Source organism: Thamnophis elegans, chromosome 6 (genome assembly GCF_009769535.1).
Source record: "Thamnophis elegans isolate rThaEle1 chromosome 6, rThaEle1.pri, whole genome shotgun sequence".
Classification (NCBI taxonomy): Eukaryota; Metazoa; Chordata; class Lepidosauria; order Squamata; family Colubridae; genus Thamnophis; species Thamnophis elegans.
This window is the reverse complement of record NC_045546.1, coordinates 51,933,583-51,942,089: the sequence shown is the minus strand read 5'-3', so window position 1 is coordinate 51,942,089 and position 8,507 is coordinate 51,933,583.

Genomic DNA, 8,507 nt, shown 5'->3' with positions numbered 1-8,507 from the left:
ATATCTCTGGGGTCCTGGGTCCCTCCCCACCTTCACTGTCGTCTCCGGGACAGCTAGAGTTCAAAGAACCCGTCCAAAAATCCTTTGGTATAGAGGAATTTCAGGAGTAGCCTAAAACTCCATCTTCTCACTGCTAAGCCCCGCCTTCTTCCTACCCATTTCAAAGGGAAATCAAAGGGAATCAAAGTACATTTACACCAACTTTTACCATCAACATACTCACATTTGCACTGCAATCAGCCTGTTTGTGTAAATTAATGTCACATACAAAAATCCCATTTCATTCTTTCTTCATGCAAAGCAATTATTACAATTATTTCAGGGAGCTGTACATAAGCCAATGGGCTCCATTTTCTATTATTGAAGGATCTCAACCTCCCTCCAGGTCTGGAAATGATCACACACACACACACACACACACACACACACACCTGCACAAATACCATGGAACAACACTTTCAGACCTGGGGGAGGTTCTGTCCTTTTAAATCTTCAATTTTTTTCCTTGGGGAACATGTGGCTCATTCTCCAAGCAGGGGAAAACTCAGAGAGCAGTTTAAATCCTAACTACTCTCCCGTTCCTCACAGCTTCAAGCCCAAGCTGAGAAGCTTACTTATTTTGCCAGCTGGTCAAACATATCATAATCAATTCAATGACATTCAATTCTACATGTTATTAGTATAGATGCACACCTAAGAATTTTAATAAACATTACATCAAATTAGTCAAGTCCAATTACCTAGGGCTTCCCATTTAGACAGGCTTTACCTTATTACCTGCTAAATTTCTTACTTTTGCTGGAAGTTACCCCCATTTTTTCTATCTCCGTAAGCACTAGAGTGTTAATACCTATCTCTGCCCTGGGGTGTTCCGTGTCCTCTTTCTAATTTGGACCTGCCAGCAGATGCTGGCTAATTTTTAAAGATCCAAACTCTTCTATCTTGAACTTCCAGCAAGCGCTGGCATATTTTTAAAGATCAAGATGTATAGAGACAATGCATAGAGGCATTTGTTCACACATTGTTTGCATTCAGCTAGGGTTCTAGGTTGGATCTCCCAGCAGTTGCTGGCATAGTTTTAAAGACCAAGATGTATGGAGACTTTCATTAACACATCATTTGCATCTGGGTGGGGCTCTTGAGCTTTACTTTTCTTTTTAAAGACAACTATTATTGCTGCAACAGCTTTTTAATATATCCCTGTGGATTCCTCAATCCCTTTGGGAAAGAAACTCAGGTAAAGTTCCTCTTCAGTTCATTTGATGGTGGCTAGAAAATCAGCAAATTTAAATCAAAACTGCCTTCTGGTGGTCTGGTTTCTACTTTAGGACCAATAGGTTGGCCAGATAGATGTGCAGAGGGTTTTTACTCAGATCGATCGCAAACCTCTAGTAGGAATTTCCTTCGTCTCATACATGCACACACAAGGCAACACTCCCCTCCTCCCCCCAAAAGGAAAAAAAGTCTCTATTCACCTCGCAGAGTAAAATATTCCAGGGCTGAAAGACATGAGAACAAGGTCCCCTCCCCCACAGAAAAGGCATTGTTGGAGGATTAGAGGTAAGGGGAGGTAGATAGCTTGCAGGCAGAGTTTGAAAAATAAAACCATCAGTTACTAAACAGATAAACTGGTAACATTATGGGGATATCACAGATGAGAAATGGGGTCTGGATTCACATGCTTCAGGAAAGAAATGAATAGGTAAAAACATTTAAACACACAATAAATGCAAGGATGAAACTCTTCTTGTAAATTAACTTAAAACATTCTCTGGGTTGTTACTTTAAGGTACAGGGAAGGAAGGAAGAAAAAATACTTCTCTTTACACTGTTCTTCTTGGCCAAACAAACACAAAGTAAAGACTCTCCTCCCCCTTCACTCAGTTTTCTGGGCCTGACAAACTGAGCAAAGGCAATTTCTGCCAGTTTACTATTTTCTTTCATTGAACAGTTTAAAATTCTTGTCTTTTTGGATTGGAGACATTTTATAGTTATAATTACTTTGAGGGTGCACAAAGATTTAGACACACATATACACAAGGACAAGGAGAAAATAAGATGGGGGGGGGAGAACTCTCAGGTTTACACACCCTAGTCATTCCCAGCACAAATCTGTTAAATTAGGGAAGGCACAAATCTTAACAAACAAACCACGTGGTTGCATAGAAGACAGGGAAAGAGACAACATACAAGAGAAAAAAAGAAACCCCAACATTTTCCCTTTTCTTTTAAGTACCTTTATGTAGCCAACTTCCTTTTCCTGTATCATCTTTCAGCAAAGCCCATTTCTCACACAATTTCCTTGTCCTCTTTTTATTCATGTCAGCCAAAATCTTGGCATCTAAGGAAATCTCTGAGGGCATTTCTGGCCACCCACGTGCTAATGCTTCCCACGACCCTTTACATGTAGGGCTCACTTTGGCTTAGCCAGGTGACCACCCACCATAAATTTCAGGGGGAAAAAAGATTCTGGAAAGGACTTCGATTTCCCCATGAAGTATTTGGCCCCTCCTCTCAGGAAATCACCTGGGTTTTGTGGATCAAAAAGGTAATCCATGAGGACCTCTGTCCCTCTGCAGTTAGTACCAGGCACCTCTACTCTTTTCCATACATCATGGGCCTTTGATTTTTTTGCTTTCACAGGACAAAAGCAAAAACAATAACAACAAATTTTCATTCACTTTTCCATCCGTTTTCACACACACACTCCTTTCCCTAATAGAAGGTCCTGTGCTCTGGCCTGACCCTAATACTTTCCAGTCTCTCTTGATAAAACACACAGGGGAACCACGATCCAGCTGTGATCAGGAGAAAGATTCACACACATGCAGGCATATATACATTTCCCACGCTTTGCCATGCTTTAAAATTAAATTTTAGAGAATTAAAATTCAGAGGTACTCACCTTCTTTCCAGGCAGTCTTTGAACTCACAATCAAAACCCCTTTAAAACCTAGATCCAAATGGCTAAGGACCAGATAAAGTCCACCCACAGACTCAATGGGGTCTGTGCTGGCATGGGAGGCTTACTTTGCCATATCCATTGGTTAGGCTAGCTTGGAGTCCCATCTGGGTCACCAATTGATGAAAGAAATCTCCTTCTGGGTTCAACTCCAAGTGGGGAAAAAGACACTGGAGACATGGAGGCTGCTTGGAAAGATGGTTTATTGTGGACAGGACCACATGGCTTGAGTCCTGAACAGAAACATGCTTCAATGTTGGGGAGAAGAAGAGAAGGGTCAAGGGAGGGGCTTGCTAGGCTTTTTATAACCTGTTCAGTCCCACCTCTGTTAACTGTTCCTGTGTAAGAAATGTATTCTGATTGGTTGTCAGACTCCCATGGGGCCATGCAGGGGCAACTCTCTAGGCTGTGTTTTGAATCCAGGTTTGGTTGGGTTTTTAGATGCCATGTGGTGAGTTGGGTAAAGGGCCAATATTATCATGCCTTAATCCCATCGCCCTGGAACTGAAGGTGAGAACTCTTTATTATGTAAAGGGACTGGCTTGGACATCTTAATGGCCCATTGACAAAGTGAGTGAGGGCAGGAAGCTGCAGGGAGCTATTCTGTCTTTAATACATGTTTCTTCCTTTTCACATCCAGAGAAATATTCTGCCTTTTCAATATTTCCTAGGATATTTCATTTTTCTGGGAGAGGGATGGGTTTTAACTTCCTACAGTTCCTTCGTGTATATAACTTTTTCACACTGATTTCCTTCTCTTATTTTGTTCCTTCTCTTTTCCTGTAACATCTGTCCAGAACTATAAATGTTCCAAGTGGATGGATATTTTATTATCTTCTAAATCAAAGAACCAATTTATTTCCATTTATGGATTTTATTTCCAATGAACCTCCCATTTTATTGCCAACAAATACTTTATTTAAAAAAAACTATTTTGTATTTCAAAGCTGTGGGCTCACAGCTAGCAATCCTACTTGTTATACATAAAAGTTCTCTTTAGAGCCTTATGAAGTATAATTCACATACATTTCTACTTTTTTGCAGGATTAAAAAAAAACCATACATAAAGTGTAACACAACACTTTAAGCCAGTAAAAATATAACTTCCACATTTCATAGTAAAGTTCTTGCATCAGAATCAATAAATCACGTTTCTCATTTTCAGGGTCTCTTTTATATGCTTTCTTTTTTACACATGTATCAATGAACAGCTTTTCATCCATTGCATTGCACTACAATGTAGTTTGTTTGATTTGAATATGTGTACTGTGAACACACGCTATGTGTGTTTTTGTGTCCTAACAAAACAAACTTACCATGCTCTTTTTCTTACTACTAAATCACAATTGAAATGCACTTAGCATGGCTTACAGACCAAAATGGTTGTGTTCACAGAGCATGCTAAATGAAAAATCAAATAGCAGGACTTAGACCAATTTGTGAATTCAAAGTTGGTAGTGAGTCACTAATAGCAGGGAAGAGATCAGCAAATGTCCTGTTTATATAGATTTTTGCTATCTTGAAAAAAGGGGGTGCTCTTGAATTAAGCATCTTTTCACAATAAATTGTACAGCTCAAAATGTTTAACCTAAAAGATGAGACATCATTATAATTTTCTTTAAATTAAGACCTAGAAATATTATTTTTCTCAATATTAAAACTGCTATGCAGTATTTTAACTGTGCAGTATTTTATTAATCTCTGCATGTATTTGTGATACTTTCCCCCTACTTTATAACTTCTCTCCAAAAAAATCAGAGATTATTTTTATAATCAAATTCAAATCTAGTATTAAGGAGTGATCCTGACAAGAACATTTTCACAAGCACTTATTTGCATAGGGCAAAGGAGGAAAATGATCATAGATAATCCAATTGTGCCCCATGGGTTATCTGTATTTTAAAATTCAATTGGCAATATGCATTTTTCCTAGAATGTGGCATGAAACTGATTGGAGGCTATACCTAGAGATTTTGTCTGTAGATTCAGTCATCTAATTTTGCTGTTCTCTTTTCTCTGTGTATCAAACCAGTCGTATAATTGTGGAAATTGATGAGGCTCTTCTTTTGTTGGTTTGCAGAAGATTTGTGGCTAAGAGCTCCACATGAGAGGCCACATGTTGCCTACTCCTATTGTAAAGGCTTTAAAGGGAGTACATATGTAAGATGGACGAAATCTATTATGTCAAATGCCAAGTATCATAGAATAATAGCATTGGAAGGGATATTGTAGGTCTTCTGCTCCAACCCCCTGCTCATGCAGGAAACCCTATGCCATTTGAGACAAATAGTTGCCCAATCTCTTCTTAAAAACTTCCAGTGTTGGAGCACCCACAACTTCTAGAAGCAAGTCATTCCATTGATTAATTGTTCTGTCAGGAAGTTTATCCTTAGTTCTAGGTTGGTTCTCTCCTTCATTAGTTACCATTGCTTCTTGTCCTGCCTTCAGGTTCTTTGGAGATTTTTTTTTATTGTTATTTTTTATTTTTCCATTTTCATAACATATAATCACATGTATACTATTACATAACCAACATCATATTGCATTATTAAATGTTTTCATCAATTCATCTTACCAACAACTCCCAAAAATTATTATTGGCTCTTCTGCTCTCCATACACCATATTTGTACCTTATCCATCACTTTTTTCTCCCTCTCTCCTCCCAGGCCCTATCCCCCTCTCTACCTCCTTTCTTCCCTCTGTCATCCTTCTCTTCTCAACTTCCCCTTCCTCTCTCCTTCTCCTCCCTCCCCTTACCAGTCCTCATTTCTCTCCTCCACTCTCCCCTTGCCCTCTTTCCTATCCCTCTCTTCTTCCCTTATCTTTCTCCTCTACTTCCCACTCTTCATCTCATTTACTTGATGTATTTCAGCTTCTGAGCAAGTTCCATTTTATGTTGATGGTATTTATAATTCTTTTTCAATATACGTATTTAATTTTTCTCCTCCTTTTTAGTAAAAAAAAAGTGATATAACAGAAAAGTATACATATATAGTCATTGTGCTTTTAAACACACACACACACCCAACCTAGTTTTGGTTGAGCTGTAGACCTGGTTACAATTCCAGCTATTCTCATCATTATCTTTATATAGTTATATATCCTTACATGACCCCAATTTGTGATTCTTTTTTCACAATAATTTCCCATTGTATGTATATTTCATGTTCCCCCTCCACTTTTCTATACCTTAGATTAGATTACCCTTAATTATCTCTAGATGACAATCTTCGCTGTTCAGTGTTCATTACACTTCCCTTAATGTATTATATAAAGTTAACAGGTGGTAAACATTTCACTTTGTTCATTATCTTAAAGATTCTATATATGTCCATGTTTCACAGATTTTGACTCATGCTTAGTTGTCCTTCTATTGTCATATTCACTCAATTCACAACTCAATTTAATTATCATGTTAAAAAGGTAAATCACAAACCTCTGCTTTACAAGCTCCCCATATCAGTTTCATATTTATCCATATTCCATATATTTTAACTTTTATTTAGTTATCTTTCCATCATCTTGTTCATCCAGTTAGCAACTCCATTTTATTATCATATTTAGGAATAAAGCAGTTATCTTAACTTTATATTTTCCCATATAGTAGTTTCTAATTATCTGGTTTTTTCCTGGTAAGTCTTTTGTCTCACTTCTCTGTTCCTGTCCGCTCCCTTTATTTTGACACATCCACTCCCTTTAGATTTCCCCAGGTGACCAAAAGAATAATTTATATTCCTCTTTGTGGGGCATAACCTCCTGCTTCAATTTTCCTTATGCCACTAATAGCCTCCAAGACAACTTTTGTCAGCTTTCTTTTTCCTTTTGCTGGGACACCTCCCCTTTTCACAATTTTCCCTACACCATTGTCAGGACCAAAGGAGTTTTTTGTCTGCTTTTTATTTCCCTCTGCTTCTACCCCTTCAATGTCTCCCCCCACCCTTCTTCTTTGAGTTCTTCTATAGCTACCTACTTCTCTGGATTCAAAATTCTAATTAGACATGATTTCACTGATTTTACTTATTTATGTATATTTTTTAAAATTTCACATAGTTCTTCATATTCCCAGTTTTCCATGATGTCCAGTTCCAAAGTTACAGTTAATTATACAGTTATGCAGTTCTTATTTCAGAGTTCTGTTCCATCTTAAGTTTATCTACTTCAATTGCTGTGGGGAAAAACGATGGTGGCCATCTTAGTCTTTTGTTCTACCTTAATGTCCAGATACAAAATTGCAGTTAGTTATACAAATCTTATTTCAAGATTCTGGACCACCTTAAATTCAAACCGGAAGAGAAGCTGGGGCCATCTTACTCTTATGCCAAGTGGGGAGAAAAGGAAGAAGAAGAAAGCAAAACAAAGCAAAAAAAACCTTCGTATTTCCAGTTTGAATTCTGTTATTATTCTGTTGTTATTCTTTCCCTTACCTGGTCCAGTCTCTTGTAGCTGCTCAATATATCACTTGAAACAGGCTTGCGATTCACCAGATTCAGGTATTCTTCTCTGCCTCCTACTTTTCAAAGTTCTGATTTATGGCAGTTGGTTAATTAAAACTTCACGCATAGTCAAAGTTAGGTTATCAGTTATCAGTAAGAGAAGTGCTTCTTCTTTTTTTGGAGTTAAGATTTATCAATTGGAAGAAATTCAAACAGAATAAATCTTTCAAAGTATTTGGTTTCTTTTTCAAATCCAAAACCAAGTTTAAAGTTTATATTTGAGTGGGTTTGTCATTTCTCTGCTTTCTCCTTTCTGCCCAAAATTGTTTCGGGCTGGTGTTTTAACCCTCCATTTCCCATTTCTTTCTTTCTTTTTGGAAATGTCCCGATCTGACCATCAATATTATTTATGTTCTCAAGATTTCTTTGCCTTTTCCAGGTTTGATTTATGGTTGTGGGTTAGATAAACTATCTTACCAGCCTTTCATCTCTTCCGAACCCTCCTGTTCCTTTTGCTTTGACAAGAAGTTCAGCATCTTGTCAGCCATATTTATAGGCTGTCGCCCCGACTCTGATTCAAAAGACAAATCTCCGACCTGCAAGGGATTGGTTGCCTCCCCCTGGGTTTGATGAGATGCTGTCCTCTTTGCCCCCCCTCCAGGGAGGGATTCTGGTCCAAACGGACCTCAGAATTGGTTTGTCAGACAGGGTTCATGTGAGACTCTTGAGAGCCCACACCCCCCACATCAGTCCAGCTGAAGGACTTCCTGTCGACTCCCTTTGGAGAATAAGTTGACCCCGTCTTCCTTCTGGCAGCCTCTTGGATATTGGAACACAGCTATCAGGTTACCCTTAGTTCTTCTTTTCATTAAACTAGACATACCCAATTCCTGCAACTGTTCTTCATATGTTTTAGCTTCCAGTCCCCTAATCATCTTTGCTGCTCTTTAATAAATCCTTCAAGCTGAAACATCTGTGGGGCTTGATAATGATTCAGCTAATCATTTTAATAAAGTTTGTTATTTTATATGATGAAAAAATAACAAAGAAAGAAAAGACTAATTCATACATAGTATATAGTTTAGCTTATATGTTATGAGTCTTCCCAGG